The sequence below is a fragment of the Lathyrus oleraceus genome, chromosome 7 (assembly GCF_024323335.1).
Source record: "Lathyrus oleraceus cultivar Zhongwan6 chromosome 7, CAAS_Psat_ZW6_1.0, whole genome shotgun sequence".
Lineage (NCBI taxonomy): Eukaryota > Viridiplantae > Streptophyta > Magnoliopsida > Fabales > Fabaceae > Lathyrus > Lathyrus oleraceus.
The window spans coordinates 496992687-497009639 of NC_066585.1; the positions used below are offsets into that span (position 1 = coordinate 496992687).

At 38.1% G+C, this 16953-nt stretch overlaps 3 pseudogenes; all 3 read right to left on the reverse strand.

The window, feature by feature from the left end:
• Nucleotides 1-2932: 2932 nt before the first annotated feature.
• Nucleotides 2933-4159, reverse strand: LOC127104552 (uncharacterized; annotated as a pseudogene).
• A 72-nt stretch (nt 4160-4231) lies between these two features.
• On the reverse strand, nt 4232-4802 carry LOC127104553 (uncharacterized protein At3g06530-like; annotated as a pseudogene).
• Nucleotides 4803-14773: 9971 nt separating this feature from the next.
• On the reverse strand, nt 14774-16696 carry LOC127104555 (uncharacterized; annotated as a pseudogene).
• Nucleotides 16697-16953: the final 257 nt, after the last annotated feature.

Sequence of the window (16953 nt, forward strand, 5' to 3'; positions counted from 1 at the left end):
TGAGAAAAGGTTTGACAAAACCACATTGACAATTTTAGACGATGGCGAGAGTTAAAATTGGCGAGGCATACGTCTCGAATCTTAACCTCAGGAGTGCATGGTATACACCATGTTCCATTTCCACCTTTATTGGAAAAGTGTTAAATAAGAATTATGTATCTTGAGTTTTGTTGTGAAAATGACTTGACCTAGATCAAGTATTGATGGACGCTTAAGAGAAATTTGAATGAGTGTTTGAGAGAGCAAAGTGGATAAATTTAGATGATGGCGAGAGCTAGGATTGGCGAGATATACATCTCGAATCCTAGTCTCAGGAGTGCATGGTATACACCACGTTCCACTTCCATCTTTATTGAAAAGGTCTTGACTATGAATTAATATTTTTTTTGAGCTTTTGTTAGAAAAAATGGCTTGACGTTGAATCAAACGTTTGGTGAAAGTTTGAAAGACATGGAATAAAATAGGAGGGAGAAATGAATTGATTCGTTTATTGAGAAAATACTCGACGTTGGATCGAGTCATTATTTTTGTATTTTTTTGGAAATGGTTGATTTTATTCTTGTGTTAGTAGCTAACTAAACAACCAAACAATAAAGAAATAAAATAGTACAAGATTATTACACATCGGGGGAGTGGGGTACATTTTGTCAAATGGGGATTAGAAAATCATGAAATAATTAAATCGGACCCAAACAACAAATAATGCATGAGTGTAAGTGCAAGAGAACCGGCTCATTGTAAGAAAGCCCAAGAGTAAGCTATGTGAGGTTGATGGCGATGCTCAAAAGCAATCGACTTACAAGGGTGTGAAAATGGGCTCGACATTGAATCGAGAAAAATATGATTTTTATAGTTTTAAAATGGTTTTGAATGAATGATGAAATTAAAAGAAAGCAGATCAACCATGAGTATAATAAAAACATAAACAGAAAATAAAATGCTAAAATAAAATAAAATGCTCAATATGGGTATCGAACCCACTACACTAAAGACCATAGAAACCAACCCTCTCCACCAGGCCACTTATGACTAGTTGTTATTATAATACTAATTTAGCTATATAAACCAAGATAAATTAAAAAAAGAATTAAAATAAAAAACTAATAAAAAAAGAAACCTGTTGGACTACCCTAATAAATGATGGAGGAACCAAAAATTAAAACTCAGCCGCCTGTTGGGTTTTCAAAAGAGAAATGGATTGGGAATACAAAACAATACACTAATATACACCTTTTTAATAAAACAGAGGAAAACTAAATACCGTTAATTAAATTTCTGGTTTAAAGCATGTTTTTTTAAAAATAAAATAAAAATAAATGAATAAAAAGTATAAGGAACAGTAATGAAAATCCTCTCATCCTCCTCACTCGCATCTTTCCGTCTCTCACATGAATCTCCCTCACTCTCAACGCGCTCTCAACCTTCGCCCAATCTCCCAATCGCGACCTCAATCTATCAAATCACCTCTCATCAAAGCTCGCCATCGCCCTCCCTCATCGCTCAAGATTTTTCTCTCGCTCTCAATCTCCCTTTCGCTCTCGATCGCTACCCACGAACCCTCTCACGCTCTCAAACTCAATCAGTCATTCTCTATCAAATGCTCAGAGGAATCCAATCAAAAACTCACCTTCGGTGACGGTAATGACGAGCTCAGGTAAAGCTGGAATCTCCCCTTCACTTCTTCAAATGCTGGTGTTCTTTTTCTCTTAGGATTAGGTTTTGATTCTTGGTTTCAAGTTTTCAATTCCGCCTCCTTCTAATTTCCTCCTCCTTCTGAAACGATTCGCCTCTCCTTTTATGCTCACAGATTTGGGTTTTCGGCTTTGGTACTCAAAAGCTCAAAGAAGAAAATTTCCAGAAGTCTTTTTGATGCTCAGAATTGGACTACCTCCTTTGATGCTTGGCCTTGGAAAGGTAATCTGAACCACGCTTTCTCCAATTGTTTTGTCTGGATGCCAAATTGGGAACTCTTTGAAATTTTACTGCTTTGCTGTCTATTATGTGTTTTACCGCAGTGAAGGCTCTTGTAACCTTGAGGTTCAGTGACTCTTTAGCACTTGGAAAAATGGTGGTGGTTCATGTGAAAAGGTAGGAAATGTAACTGATACAGGATTGCAATAATTTCCTGCTACAACCTGTTGTTGGTGCAACAATTAACTGACAATTACCTTGTGAATCAGTAGGTTTGGCAACGGGATACCGCAAGCTTTGTTTCTTGGTGTGCCGGCTAGTGAATAGACCATTTCACAAGGTTAGCATGGTCTTATTATGTAACGCCGTTCTAACATCACTCTACTTCTTTTTGGAAATCCCAATATCTGATCATTCAAGCTTGTATTTTCTTCATTTATGCAGGATAACAGTTGAGGAGGATCGGCTCATCATCTCATGTAACCTATAAGTAGCTATCCGCCCTTGTTCAAAGGAGTAGAAGTTTGTTGCTGCTTGACTCAATCCCAGGCCACTTAAAGTTACAACAAAAAGAAACAGTTACAAACTCACCACCAAGTGTTTTTCCGTGAATAACCAAAAGTCTTCCAACCCAGAGCTGCAATGCACAAGAACATATTGCAAGTCCATACACGAGTCCAAGACATAGGAAATTGGCTGTTCAGCAATGCTGGCTGCTTCAACACATGCATCTTGGACATTCTCTGCAAATCGTAACCAGATGATTTTAAATTGACTGTTATGATTGTTTTTACAAATGCAGGATTCACAACTTCCCAACTTTGCCCATTTTGAAAGGCATGTGCAAGCATTGGAAGAATGAGCATTTGTATTACAATCACTGATTGGTTATGCCCAAGTTGCTTTGATTGGAAAAGGTTGTAGCTTGTTTCGTTTTGTAGTGATAATGGTGTCTAGCTGGCTTGGTATGTTTGCTGCTATAAGTCTTTGTTTCTTGAATTCCTCACCAAACAACATTTTCTCAAACTTGACTAATTTCCTTCTCTTTTGCCTTGCATATATCTTCCGCAGTCTTGATAGATTTTTTGTCAAGTCATCAACTTCTTTCTCCAATCTTTTTATGCCATCCTTGGGGAAGACATGGAGTTCAGCTTCTTAATGGCATCCATCGCCGTTTGTCGAGCTCTTCTAATGCTTTGCCGAGTATCCTCGCAAGATTTAGTCACCAACTTATTCATAGCCTGCACGTGCTCTTTGGTCAATGGTGGAATGACAGCAATCAATCTTTCACCATCTGCTTTAGGATTTAATCCTAATGGAAATGATACAGTGACGTTCTCTAATTGTTTAAGTGTCTCTGGATCAAAAGGATTAACAGATAAGGTTTTTTAATCGAGTACGGAAACAAGAGCAAACCGATTCAAATGCATCTTGACACCGCCAGTTTCTACGATAATGTGATCAATCATTCCAGCGGATGCTCTTCCTGTCCGTAGTTTGCTTAGTTCAACGGATAATGCCGCCACTGCAGACTCCATCTGTGAGGCAGCAGAAGCCTTAATGGTAGGACCCACGTTTGGTGGAACCTCAACTGCACTAACACCCCCTTCATCCTTCGACTTCCGGCCTGACAAAGGATCTACGACTTTCGCTGATAAAATTAGGCACAGTTGGAAGAGTAAAGACTCTAGTGCTAGCATCAAATATGCAAAGTTTAACAGGGGAATTTTCACAAACATGACTGGAGCAAGAAGGTAACTGTTTTTTTTTTCGTGCCTATTTTAGCTTTAGCCAATACATCCTTACCCTTCTATTTGAATTTCCTTTTACAATTCGTGTCTTCTGTTACTTTGCTGACTCGAGATAAAACAACCTCTCTTTATTTTTTTTGCAGGAGAACACTACACCTACAAGATTCAAGGGCTGATAGCTCTAGTTTGATGATTGTGTACTTTCCAATCAGTTTGGAACCCTTACAGTCTGATCATCACCGGCCAATGGAACAAGGATAGAAGGAAATTCGGCCAAAAATTCAGTTTGCCATTTAACTTGTGACAGACTACATAGAAATGCATAACACTGAAGACTTTCAACCTGAACTGCAGCAGGAACACCTTCATCTGTGAAAAACTTTAGATAATAGGCGGGCCGGTGATACACTGCACGGCGCAACTAAGAAATGGAGGTGTTCACGGAATGCATGTTTGAACTTTGAGGAAGCAAAAAATACAAACATATCCTTTATCATGCTATCATCCAGCCGATTGCCTGAAGATTCTTTTCTATCAAGGACAGCAAAGCCTGCTGGCAGTATTCATCTTTAGAAATTCTTCGAAGGTTGAAACTTTTTAGATGGAGATGTGTTATTGCATAGAACTTCTAATACACCCTTGTCACGAAGGCATTGCTGCACTATAACCATCCTAGGTGGTGGTGTACCAAAGACTTTCACACCCTCCATAAGCCCCCATGTACCACTCCTTATGTCAAGTATCTGTACTATTCGAACAAACGCATGTGTGTCATGGTATGGCAATGCGCACAATATCAAATCCCCCTTGTTGTACACGTGAATCTTGTGTCTTCATATCAAATATTCAAAAGTTTGAAGTGCAGATGGTAGCATAAGAATTATTCAACACATTATGTTGATTATTCCGTTCAACCCCATTAACTCTCTATCCAACTCTTTACTTTGGTGGCTGAACAAAATCAATCTCATAATTCCTGAACGGTTCATCGTTGTTAATAAGAACCTCCAAATCTTGAAGAGCAAAAGTGAAAATGGATCCAATATTAATATCAGCAGCTTTTTTAGGATCGAACAGGATAGAAGCACGAGTGAAAGGTTTTCGGAGAGGTGCGGAATCAACATGTGTGATGGATTGTAATAATGTAATTGATCATTTGAATGGAATAAAACACTTTGAATGAAATTTATATGGCCATGATTTGCACTAATTGATATTTGGAATGAATTTGAACATGAACTGTGGTGCATATGACTTGAATAGCAACTGAATAACAAATTATGGTGTTGCAAATGTAATGAATTGGAAATGGAAATGGATATGCAATGGTAATTGAATGTAATTGGACATGAAAATATGTGTATGAAAATGAGTTTGGAAATGCTTGAAAGCTAAATATTATTGAATGTTATGAAATGTTTGTATGTGCTATTTTGATTTGGGATGAACTATGGATGAAAAATGGATCATGTTTGGTTATAAAATGGATTTTTAGAAATAATCCAAGACTAATTTAAATATCAATTTAAATAATAATAAAAAATCAGTAAAAACCAAATTAAAATCAAATTAATTCATAATTTGTTAAAATTACTTTGATATCAATTCTAACATTTATTAAAATCAATTAGAGTAAAAATAACAATTAAAATTAAATTGAAATTTGGAATTAAGCTTAATTTGAAATTAAAATCAAATTGAAAAATTAAAAAAAATCAAATGATTAAAATCCATTTTATAATCAAAAGCACCATGATCAAAAAGGCACAGACAATGACCAATGTGTAACAAAAATATGGATTTGGGAATGAATATATGCAAATGAACCTTAGGCCAAGTGCCAAACAAAAATGAAAAATTCAGGACCAAAATCGGGGTATGACAGTTGCCCCTATTTAAGCGTCTTCAACTAGAGAATATGAAGCAGGACGTTCTTCATATGATCATAGTGGGAGATGGTTAAATACTAAGAAGACCCGAATTTTGATCCTGAATCCCTATGACATGGTGTGATATGATATGATATGCATGACATGATATGCGTGGATGCATGATTCTTTTTTTTTTAATTTTCTTCCCTGCTAGGGATATGGTGGACCCTTGACAGGGGATGCTACTAGATAGACCAAGTTGTGGGGAATGCTGATGGTCCACAGGAAGACAGACAAGTGGTAAGAAACAAACTCGCTGGGGAAAACAAATCCTGCTGGAGAGTCAAACACACACTGGGGAGTAATCTAAGTGGAATTTGATAAGCAGCATTCGGAGTACAAGAGATTTAGGGAGTAAGTTCACATATGACTTACCAGACCTGAATAAGGAAGAAAATGCATAACAGGTTCAGACACAACAAAACAGGTTCATATATGACCTGACAACGCTGGGGAAAAATCATGGAGAATAACTCTTCAGAACAGGTTCATGTATGACCTGACACCGGAATAAAGCTCAACAACAGGTTCATACATGACCTGAATAGTATTGAACGAATAGAGAAAAAATCTCCAGAGCAGGTTCAAGTATGACCTGACCCCGGAATAAAAGCTCAACAACAGGTTCATACATGACCTGAATAGTATTGAACAAAAATTGGAAAAACTCTTCAGAGAAAGTTCAAGTATGACCTGACCCCGGAATAAAAGCTCAACAACAGGTTCATATATGACCTGAATAGTATTGAACAAAAATTGGAAAAACTCTTCAGAGCAAGTTCAAGTATGACCTGACCCCGGACTAAAAGCTCAACAACAGGTTCATACATGACCTGAATAGTATTGAACAAAAATTGGAAAAACTCTTCAGAGTAAGTTCAAGTATGACCTGACCCCGGAATAAAAGCTCAACAACAGGTTCATATATGACCTGAATAGTATTGAACAAAAATTGGAAAAACTCTTCAGAGCAAGTTCAAGTATGACCTGACCCCGGAATAAAAGCTCAACAACAGGTTCATATATGACCTGAATAGTATTGAACAAAAATTGGAAAAACTCTTCAGAGCAAGTTCAAGTATGACCTGACCCCGGAATAAAAGCTCAACAACAGGTTCATACATGACCTGAATAGTATTGAACAAAAATTGGAAAAACTCTTCAGAGCAAGTTCAAGTATGACCTGACCCCGGAATAAAAGCTCAACAACAGGTTCATACATGACCTGAATAGTATTGAACAAAACTTGGATTTGAAAATGACTGCGAAAACCGGATGTGGGTTTAAGGGCACCAAATACAAATTGGAATCAAAGGTCAAAGGATCATAGGATCGACAACAAGACCTGAGTCAATGCAAAATGAGCACGAAGTACATTTCGGCTATGCATGATTTGAATTTTCTTTTATGCATGATATATGAATGATCATGATTATGAGAATGCTGACACTGGGCAGACTGGGAGTTTGTAAAGGCTTTCTATGGAAGCTCATGATTCCTCAACACCGAGAACTCAACCAAATATTTTATGATAGATGTTGTCAAAGGAGGATTCTATCCAGTTTGATAGCCACAACTTAGCCAATGGAATCCTTTTGGAGGATTAATGAATCGTGCTAGCATAATTTTCGGGCACTCGTCTTAAACTCAATAGTTGTTGACGTATGACAGAATTTGTTTGAGCAGTTTGAAAGCACGAAGAAAGAGGTTCTGCCCCTCTGTGGCTCATCTTGCCCCTATTTATTGGGACTTTGGCAATGTTAACCTTGAAAGTGGGTTTGGAAACAACTTGCCATGAGACTACCTCGAGATGGCTTGCCCCAAGTGTTTGAAACTTGCAATGGTCCGAACTTGACTAACCAAATGCTGGAATGGTAGACTCTTGATTGATTATCCTTTGGATAGCTGGACTCATTGAGCTCTGAGGTGGCTTGCCCCGGTCTGAGTCTTGAAACAAATTACTCTTGGCGAGATGACCCTTAGGGTGATTAGCTCGAATTAACTGATGCTCAAAGTGATTTTCCCCTGACTAGACTTCTTTCACTCCATCAAGTTCCTCAACTGTATTTGGCATTTCTTTGATGCTAAGTGTTGACTCGCAAACAAGATTGTTCATTCAAAAATGGTAATTTTAATTCAATGCTTATGCAAAAATTTGAAATCAAAATTTATTGATATGAAAGGGTGAAATATAGTGGGCGGGTCAATGATAAGAACACAATGATGATCTAGTCACTCGCAGTATGCAAGTTGGTGCCATCAAATGATTAACAAAAATCGTTTGGAGTCAAGTTAACACAACCTTGTTATAGTATGCTTTCAAAATAAACCTTGCCTCAATTAGGTCTTTTAAGGGTTGTAACGTGGTCTGGTTCACGGTTTTTTTTTTGAAACAAAAGGATATAAGGCTCAAAATTTATTTTTACCCACCCCTTCTTCTTGATGATCTCCAGTTCCTATGTTCAGTTAATTCAATACACGCATTTGACTCCCAAGAGGGTTCGAAGGTGTGATGAGGATTCAAGACGAATTTTCTCGAAATGGCAGTCACCTTATTATATTTTTTTTTTGTTTTGTTGAGGATTTTGGTGACCTCTTTTGATTGATTTTCTTTATCCCTAATTTTGCCTGGACCGCTTCTCTGAAGCTTTTGGTCCATCGGGATGCCCTAACTTTTGCCTAAGTCATTTCATGGTATTTGATTTAGCGGGCTTTTTTTTATTTTTTAAAGGTATTGACTGCCACATTATTGGTGGATGAGGATCAACCAACACTAATTTTAGCTTAACTTCTTCGACATTTCAACATGTGCACGAAGGATAACATGTGGTTGAACCCAATTGGAGGGTATACATATGGACGATCTTTTTGAAAGATCGAATGCACGATCAAACTATCTGAACACAACTACCCTGCCCCAGGTTAAGATTAAGGGTTTTAGATCCGAAATAAACACCAACTTCTAGGCTCAAAGTGGTTGACTAGGGATTAACTCCTTATCTCTTCAGTGTTTGGGGATTTGAAACAATGCCTTACATCATCGACAAGGTTTTACTCAAAAGCATACCACAACAATTTCAGGTGTTTCGTTTTCATCATCCTCCTTCCAATCTTTGTTAACACAATAGTTTGATAAACAAAAGTGAATGAGAGGAGTATTTTGTTTTTGTTTTTTAACATAAATGAAAAACGAGTGAATACGAATGGATTAATTCAAAAGATGCATAAACCTTTCATTAATCTTACCAATTCAAATAAAACAACAATGCTTAAAAGCAATTAACAATCAACATGCGAGGAAACTACAAAGAAATGCTGAGACAGCCCAATGATTGCCAACTTTAGGGAATTGACTTCTTCAAACTTGAAGGTTGGGATCAACAAGCTTTTTGACATTGGCATGATGATCTTCAAATTCTTTTCCTTCAATCTCATCGTTGAACGCAACCCTCTTGGCTCCACTACTCACTTCTTCTTTTCTTTCATTGGTATGGGCCGTGACATTGGAAATCCAAGACGGTATCTCAATGCTCTTACCAGGAAACAATGATAGCTCTTTAGCCACATCCCTGACATCTTCCTTGTGGAACAAAACCTTGAGGGGTTTCAAGGGTCCTTTCCCTTTCTCATTACCTGGCTCAGAAATCAAGGTATATGTACCTGAGCCTTCCTCCTTGAGTGTTGGTGACCTTATGTCAATCAATCCTTGCAGCTTGAGCTTAAAACTCTTGCATTCCTCGATGGAGTGCCCCATTGTCCCAATATGGTATTCGCACTTGACCTTCGGATGATCTTCTTCAAAGATTAAGCTCTTTTTGTTAATCAACCCTCGCACCAAGGCTTTCAACGCTAAGCAAGAATCCAGGTCATGTCCCAATGCTCCTTTATGGAATTCACATGTTGCATTTGGATTGTACCATGGCAGGTATGGTGACACAGGTGCGAGAGCTCGAGGGGTCACCAAAGCATTTTGGATCAGTTGCGGGTAGAGCTTGCTATATGGCACCGGAATCGAGTCATTGTGATCCTTGTTCCTCTTGTTCTGATTCTGATTTTTGTTCTGAACCTGGCTTGGGTCACTTTGAGGAGCAATAGCCAGAGGATGTTGATGATGACGTCTTGAGGGAGGTCCACATACTGGTAAATGAGGAGTTGCCACATAGAAATTCCCTTGACTTGGGGTAACACCAGACGGATGTGGGGTAATAACTCTCTTTGTTGCAGCGGTGTATATTGGGTGACCCTCTTTTCCCAACAAGACTTGCAGGGTTTCCAAGACCCATCTCATTTGGCTCTTCAAAAGATTAAGTTCCCCCTTCAGTGCTTCTTGGCTATTTCTTAGCTCGTCCATCATCTCCTGAGACATGGTTCTTTGTTCTAAATGCGTGTTGAGAATCACTTTGCTGATCACGGACAAAGGATGGATGAGTTTTTTTTTTGTCTGGAAAATGACATGCGTTATGGTGAGATGCAGATGCAATGAAATGTGAATGAATGCAATGCAAGCCATGCATATTTGTTTTTTTTTTCATACACGGGTTCAAAAGTCTGAGGTACTGATGAATCGGACTGCTCTCCAAGAATAGGTTCTCACCGGGTATGATCTAGGGCTACAAAGGTTCCTAGAGTCATGGATCCATTAGACTGTTTGCTACCTGCGGCAACTTACTTGCCGGGCATCAACTCCATCTAAAGAATCTACTCTAAGTGAGGTTCTCGCATCGATCCAACGAGAAATTCATCTCGCAGACCCACACTACGCAACCATCTTTCCTAGTTGGACAAAGAACTAAGGTTCTACAAATGGTTCTCAGAGTCATGGATCCTAAAGAAAATATCGAAGCTTATGGCAACTTACTTGCCGAGCGACAACATCCTCTCAAGGATCTACTCTAAGTAAGGTTCTCGTACCAACCCAACGAGAAATACATCTCGCGGACCCGCACTACTCAACCTCGTCCTATCTTATGTTTCTACTCGAGACTCGGGTAAAAAGTCTTTCCCACAAGGTTTGCAATCAAAATCCAAGTACCCAACACGGTGGAACTAATATACAACAAATATCAATATAACAATAAAGATATTAAAAAGCAATAAATAAGGGAAAAGCCACATAATTAAACAAACAAAAGCACACAAACGTCCTAACTAGGCTTGACTCACTTAGGGATTTGCCAGTCCCCAGCAGAGTCGCCATCTGTCGCACCTCGAAGAAAATGGGGATACGACTTCAAAGCGAAGCGCGATCGCACGCTCGCAATGATGGACCAAACAGAGTCGCCACCGAACTTTATTTATTCCTAAAAAGGAAAGGGGAAATATCGATAAAACCCAAGACAAAAGAAAGGATAAGATATGGTCATCGCAACCAATATCAGGGTTCGGGAGTCGATTACGCAAGGGGAAGGTATTAGCACCCCTCACGTCCGTTGTACTCAACGGGAACCATTAGGTCAGTTGTGTGCGTTAATGTTAGTTTGAAATGTTAGGCTTTTCAAGTTATTAAGTGGGAAAGAATGAATAAAAGACAGGAGAATATTTTTGGATTTTTGACGAAAGACTAAACCTAAGTTTTTTATTAGTGGGCCTGACAAGATTTAAAAATCCTGCTCCTACGTATCTCAAAAGAGAAATCAAGGCTTACGTAGTTCTGGGTAGAAAAATGTTTGTTTGTTGGTCGATTTTAATGAAAGCTATACTGTATTAATCGACGAAAACATTGTTTTACCCAAAACAGATGAGGAGTGGACGCATACCACACATCGAACGGATTTATAAATCTACATTCGGAAAAGCGTCATTTATCTCTACTCAACAATCGTGGCCGAAACATTGTTTTGTATCACTTAAGACAATATATCTTCGTTTATGAAAAAGGTTTTTGATTAATCGCACGGCGGCGAGAAAAGGGTTTGATTGGTTGGATGTATTTTGAGTGGTGGCGAGAACTTGGATGAGCGAGATATACATCTCGAATCCTAGCCTCAGGAGTGCATGGTATACACCATGTTCCATTTCCATCTTTATTGAAAAAGGTTAAGATAGGAATTAAGTATTTTGGAATTTGATTGAGAAAGGGTTTGAAGAAACCGCATTGACAATTTTAGACGATGGCGAGAGTTAAGATTGGCGAGGCATACGTCTCGAATCTTAACCTCAGGAGTGCATGGTATACACCATGTTCCATTTCCACCTTTATTGAAAAAGTTTTAAATAAGATTTAAGTATCTTAGATTTGATTGAGAAAAGGTTTGACGAAACCACATTGACAATTTTAGACGATGGCGAGAGTTAAGATTGGCGAGGCATACGTCTCGAATCTTAACCTCAGGAGTGCATGGTATACACCATGTTCCATTTCCACCTTTATTGGAAAAGTGTTAAATAAGAATTATGTATCTTGAGTTTTGTTGTGAAAATGACTTGACCTAGATCAAGTATTGATGGACGCTTAAGAGAAATTTGAATGAGTGTTTGAGAGAGCAAAGTGGATAAATTTAGATGATGGCGAGAGCTAGGATTGGCGAGATATACATCTCGAATCCTAGTCTCAGGAGTGCATGGTATACACCACGTTCCACTTCCATCTTTATTGAAAAGGTCTTGACTATGAATTAATATTTTTTTTGAGCTTTTGTTAGAAAAAATGGCTTGATGTTGAATCAAACGTTTGGTGAAAGTTTGAAAGACATGGAATAAAATAGGAGGGAGAAATGAATTGATTCGTTTATTGAGAAAATACTCGACGTTGGATCGAGTCATTATTTTTGTATTTTTTTGGAAATGGTTGATTTTATTCTTGTGTTAGTAGCTAAGTAAACAACCAAACAATAAAGAAATAAAATAGTACAAGATTATTACACATCGGGGGAGTGGGGTACATTTTGTCAAATGGGGATTAGAAAATCATGAAATAATTAAATCGGACCCAAACAACAAATAATGCATGAGTGTAAGTGCAAGAGAACCGACTCATTGTAAGAAAGCCCAAGAGTAAGCTATATGAGGTTGATGGCGATGCTCAAAAGCAATCGACTTACAAGGGTGTGAAAATGGGCTCGACATTGAATCGAGAAAAATATGATTTTTATAGTTTTAAAATGGTTTTGAATGAATGATGAAATTAAAAGAAAGCAGATCAACCATGAGTATAATAAAAACATAAACAGAAAATAAAATGCTAAAAGAAAATAAAATGCTAAAAGAAAATAAACTGCTCAATATGGGTATCGAACCCACTACACTAAAGACCATAGAAACCAACCCTCTCCACGAGGCCACTTATGACTAGTTGTTATTATAATACTAATTTAGCTATATAAACCAAGATAAATTAAAAAAAAGAATTAAAATAAAAAACTAATAAAAAAAGAAACCTGTTGGACTACCCTAATAAATGATGGAGGAACCAAAAATTAAAACTCAGCCGCCTGTTGGGTTTTCAAAAGAGAAATGGATTGGGAATACAAAACAATACACTAATATACACCTTTTTAATAAAACAGAGGAAAACTAAATACCGTTAATTAAATTTCTGGTTTAAAGCATGTTTTTTTTTGAAAAAAATAAAAATAAATGAATAAAAAGTATAAGGAACAGTAATGAAAATCCTCTCATCCTCCTCACTCGCATCTTTCCGTCTCTCACATGAATCTCCCTCACTCTCAACCTTCGCCTAATCTCCCAATTGCGACCTCAATCTATCAAATCACCTCTCATCAAAGCTCGCCATCGCCCTCCCTCATCGCTCAAGATTTTTCTCTCGCTCTCAATCTCCCTTTCGCTCTCGATCGCTACCCACGAACCCTCTCACGCTCTCAAACTCAATCAGTCATTCTCTATCAAATGCTCAGAGGAATCCAATCGAAAACTCACCTTCGGTGACGGTAATGACGAGCTCAGGTAGAGCTGGAATCTCCCCTTCACTTCTTCAAATGCTGGTGTTCTTTTTCTCTTAGGATTAGGTTTTGATTCTTGCTTTCAAGTTTTCAATTCCGCCTCCTTCTAATTTCCTCCTCCTTCTGAAACGATTCGCCTCTCCTTTTATGCTCACAGATTAGGGTTTTCGGCTTTGGTACTCAAAAGCTCAAAGAAGAAAATTTCCAGAAGTCTTTTTGATGCTCAGAATTGGACTACCTCCTTTGATGCTTGGCCTTGGAAAGGTAATCTGAACCACGCTTTCTCCAATTGTTTTGTCTGGATGCCAAATTGGGAACTCTTTGAAATTTTACTGCTTTGCTGTCTATTATGTGTTTTACCGCAGTGAAGGCTCTTGTAACCTTGAGGTTCGGTGACTCTTTAGCACTTGGAAAAATGGTGGTGGTTCATGTGAAAAGGTAGGAAATGTAACTGATACAGGATTGCAATAATTTCCTGCTACAACCTGTTGTTGGTGCAACAATTAACTGACAATTACCTTGTGAATCAGTAGGTTTGGCAACGGGATACCGCAAGCTTTGTTTCTTGGTGTGCCGGCTAGTGAATAGACCATTTCACAAGGTTAGCATGGTCTTCTTATGTAACGCCGTCCTAACATCACTCTACTTGTTTTTGGAAATCCCAATATTTGATCATTCAAGCTTGTATTTTCTTCATTTATGCAGGATAACAGTTGAGGAGGATCGACTCATCATCTCATGTAACCTATAAGTAGCTATCCGCCCTTGTTCAAAGGAGTAGAAGTTTGTTGCTGCTTGACTCAATCCCAGGCCACTTAAAGTTACAACAAAAAGAAACAGTTACAAACTCACCACCAAGTGTTTTTCCGTGAATAACCAAAAGTCTTCCAACCCAGAGCTGCAATGCACAAGAACATATTGCAAGTCCATACACGAGTCCAATACATAGGAAATTGGCTGTTCAGCAATGCTGGCTGCTTCAACACATGCATCTTGGACATTCTCTGCAAATCGTAACCAGATGATTTTAAATTGACTGTTATGATTGTTTTTACAATTGCAGGATTCACAACTTCCCAACTTTGCCCATTTTGAAAGGCATGTGCAAGCATTGGAAGAATGAGCATTTATATTACAATCACCGATTGGTTATGCCCAAGTTGCTTTGATTGGAAAAGGTTGTAGCTTGTTTCGTTTTGTAGTGATAATGGTGTCTAGCTGGCTTGGTATGTTTGCTGCTGTAAGTCTTTGTTTCTTGAATTCCTCACCAAACAGCATTTTCTCAAACTTGACTAATTTCCTTCTCTTTTGCCTTGCATATATCTTCCGCAGTCTTGATAGATTTTTTGTCAAGTCATCAACTTCTTTCTCCAATCTTTTTATGCCATCCTTGGGGAAGACATGGAGTTCAGCTTCTTAATGGCATCCATCGCCGTTTGTCGAGCTCTTCTAATGCTTTGCCGAGTATCCTCGCAAGATTTAGTCACCAACTTATTCATAGCCTGCACGTGCTCTTTGGTCAATGGTGGAATGACAGCAATCAATCTTTCACCATCTGTTTTAGGATTTAATCCTAATGGAAATGAAACAGTGACGTTCTCTAATTGTTTAAGTGTCTTTGGATCAAAAGGATTAACAAATAAGGTTTTTTAATCGAGTACGGAAACAAGAGCAAACCGATTCAAATGCATCTTGACACCGCCAGTTTCTACGATAATGTGATCAATCATTCCAGCGGATGCTCTTCCTGTCCGTAGTTTGCTTAGTTCAACGGATAATGCCGCCATTGCAGACTCCATCTGTGAGGCAGCAGAAGCCTTAATGGTAGGACCCACGTTTGGTGGAACCTCAACTGCACTAACACCCCCTTCATCCTTCGACTTCCGGCCTGACAAAGGATCTACGACTTTCGCTGATAAAATTAGGCACAGTTGGAAGAGTAAAGACTCTAGTGCTAGCATCAGATATGCAAAGTTTAACAGGGGAATTTTCACAAACATGACTGGAGCAAGAAGGTAACTGTTTTTTTTTTCGTGCCTATTGATCGCTCGACTTTGTGAGTCGAGAATGGGCTACAAACTTCAAGTGCACAGTTCTATCGCGTAGTTTTAAAAGATATCGATCCCAGAGGGACTTATGAATCGATATACCGTTATCTAAGGTTAGTTCGTAAAGCTAAGGTGAATAATGTTTCTATGTTGGGGGAAAAAAGCTAAAAACTGAACTAAGATCTAGATTAAATATTAATAAAGCAGATATCGGTATGTAAAGTAAGCGGAATAAGGAATCAAAACTAAGTCGGTTTAATTAAATTTAAAATTAAAATCACTCTTTTTACGGTCTCAATTTACAGGGTTAATAACAAAGGTTTTTACGAAAGTAAAAGACATAAAGAAGTTAAAATCAATAGAGCGAGAGTTTGAGGTTTTAACTGGACAATGTAAATTAGACATTAATTCTAGATCAGGGCGAGAGCAAGTTTTAGAGTTAATTAAATTCTGATCTTTTCCAAAAAGTATTTTTAAAGATTGAATGTGAGGACGAGAGTTAAGCATTTGAATTTAATTATATAACCTAAGTCAACAGAGCGAGAGTTTGAGATAAGGGTGTTTAAACGGTCAGTGTTTTCTTAAAAAGAGTTTCTACGGACTTTATTGCTTTCAAAAAATGGTTTTTGACTTAATTATAAGTGACAGCTACATTAACATAAAATCATGGTTTATTCAACAGAGCGAGAGTTTGAGATAAAACTTTTAATCAATAAAGTCAACTGAAAAGATTTATTTTAAAACCAAGAAACCGACAAAGAATTGATTCCCAAATTACGACGAACTACATACCGATATCCGCTTTATTAATATTTAATCTAGATCTTAGTTCAGTTTTTAGCTTTTTTCCCCCAACATAGAAACATTATTCACCTTAGCTTTACGAAGTAACCTTAGATAACGGTATATCGATTCATAAGTCCCTGTGGGATCGATATCTTTTAAAACTACGCGATAGAACTGTGCACTTGCAGTTTGTACCCCATTCTCGACTCACGAAGTCGAGCGATCAAGTTTTTGGCGCCGTTGCCGGGGACTTTTATTTAATCGATATCGTAACTCTTCTGTTACGCTGTAGAGACTAAGGTTTTTTCTTTTCTTTCTATTCTTTCTATCGTCGATTTGTATGCCACATACTCGTTCACAAGGCGAGCCATTCTACTTACGAATCAACGATATCGAACTATATCTCCGAGTCTTACGACGAATTCGGGAATATCGTGCTGCAAACAATCTCCCTCCTGTAGAACTTCCTGATTTCAAAAACATTTTCCCTTCGATACTCGAGATGGCAGAACCAGCTCGTGCTCTTAGAGATTACGCCGCTCCATCACAAGATGAGCCGCATTCAAGTATTGCTCCACCCGCAATCGAAGCAAACAATTTCGAACTTAAACCTTCGTTGTTGCAGGCA